The sequence below is a fragment of the Gavialis gangeticus genome, unplaced genomic scaffold (genome assembly GCF_001723915.1).
Source record: "Gavialis gangeticus isolate Ggan-Ray unplaced genomic scaffold, GavGan_comp1, whole genome shotgun sequence".
NCBI lineage: Eukaryota > Metazoa > Chordata > Crocodylia > Gavialidae > Gavialis > Gavialis gangeticus.
Window position 1 is genome coordinate 146,683,294 of NW_017729025.1, and position 2,238 is coordinate 146,685,531.

Genomic DNA, 2,238 nt, shown 5'->3' on the forward strand with positions numbered 1-2,238 from the left:
CCCCCACCCACCCACCCCAACCCTGATACATGTTGGGAGTAGGGCTGTGGCTGCTTTGCCAAAGGCTCCCCAGGGCCAGGGGAGAACCATTCCACCTGTCCCATTCGCCCCCCACCCCCTAGATACTTTGATGAGTGAAGTGCTGCCCTGCCCAGCTCCCACGGCCCAGCAGGGGCTGCCTAGGGCTTCCCCTGTCACAGCAAGGACTCCCAGAAGGGGAGGTGGATGGATTCTGACACCCTCTGATAGTTGGCGCCAGGGGGTGGTGCCCTGCTCACCTCATCCTAGTTAACACTATTGCTGTAGCGTGCTGTTTAGATGAACACAGTTAGCTGGTCCAGCCTAGACTAGGCTACAGTATGGCACTCCTGCCATAACTGCTGTATAGGCATGACTGGCAGCAGGGGCCCCAGTAGAGCTATTTCAGGGTTGTTGGTTGTAGCCACGTTGGTCTAAGGACATAGGCAGGCAAGGTTCTTTGGGTAGGTGGGATATCTTTTATTAGATCAACTAAATAGTTCGAAAAGATTTTCTTTGCAAGCTTTTGGGCACAAGCTCTTTTCTACCTTGGAGAACATATGACACCAGCAGAGTCTTCCTATGCCTGAAAAAGGGCGTTTGTTCCTGAAAGCTTGCTTGCAAAGACCATTTTTTGTAACAGAAGATATCACATCTACTCAAATAACCTTGCCTGCCAGTAGACATGTGGCATTGAATAGCTAAAACCAGGGTAAAGGAAAGCTGCCTCAGGTGATTTTTCTAGGCAGGGTCAGAAAGGCGGTAGGTCTGACAGTATTTGGGAGACACTCTCACATGAAGGCCCTTAGCTTCCAGCCAGTCCATAACAGATTTGATAGTCTGGCCCAAAGTCTTAACACAAGACCAGTCTGGAACAAAGCCAGCAATGACATTAGACCATGTCCCTAGTATCACTCAGTTGCTTGGGATTTGCTTTAAGGTCCCTTTAGTTCCTTTAGTCCCAGTTACACATCACTGTATAGGCCTGATTTAAGCCAGTGAAAGTCAGAGCGAGCCCTTCAGAAGAGGTCAGTGGGCTCTGAAACAGGATGTAGGGAATAAAAGCTTTTATTTAATTAGTTTTCTCAGCACTGGATAACTCAGAAACAATGTCGCCTTTACTTAGGGGCCTACATATAAACAAAAGCTGTATGTTTGTGCCACGTGCCAGCATATCACAATGGGACAGGAGCAGTATTGTATTCCAAGCTTATCTGCCTCAGGGATTGCTGAGATACCTTTCTTCATGGCTTCCAAACACTGTGTCACCTCTAGCGCTGGTGAAAAATGTGTGATGTTAAAGGCAGGTTATGTTTGTGGCCTAAAAGATCTGGCCGAATCCCTTTAAAAATGGGGCCTCATTGTGAGTCATCCATAATATAAACTGCAGCCATTTCATTTGCATTGTCGGCTTTAAATATATATCACAGCCTTCTGGAGTGTTGCTAACTACAGTAATTTATGACCAGAGAGCTGTGTTTGGAATACATTTGGCAGCAATGACAGGCAAGGTTAGAACAAAATGTCTTTCATCTGGCCAGAGTTGTGCTGGAGTTTTAAAACAACACTAATACAGGCTTTTCCCCATTCAAAGATCTGTGCAACATGGAAATTTGTGGGATTGGCCTTTCCCAAGGGCTGCAGAGGGTTGTGGGGCACCACCTAGGAGCTCAACAGGGAGCAGTGTATGGGAGGGTTGGGTGGGTAGAGAAAGAGCATCATTGGAAAGAGAAGAATAAACAGTGGGTGCGGTCTAAAGGAATAGGGTAAAAATCTGTTTGCAGAGTAGAGGGTAGTATTGGGAGCGTGGCAGGTGATGCACTCTGAAGTGTGGATGATAAAGGGCAGGAAGAGAGCAGGGGAGAAAGCAGCAGCCAGTCCCATTTTGTAAGATCAGGCACAAGCCGTCTATCACATGACTGGGTGGATTTGGAGTTTCACTAGAATCAGAGAGAGACCGTTTTCCAGTTCTTGTTCAGGTGCTGAAGTGGCAGGAGGCGTGAAGAGAGCTTTCTCCATCACTGCCACCTTCAGCACCCAGGTGCCTTGTGGGCCATGCACCATCTGGAGATATTTTACTTCTTTTGTGCTCCACTTTAGTTTCCTTTCTAATAGCTTGTGTTTCCTGCCTGCCTGAGGGCTGAGATCACTGTAAGGTCTATTCACCCTCCCCGCCCTCGCAAGTTGCTACCGAGGCCCATGTGCTGCGAGGCATTAAGG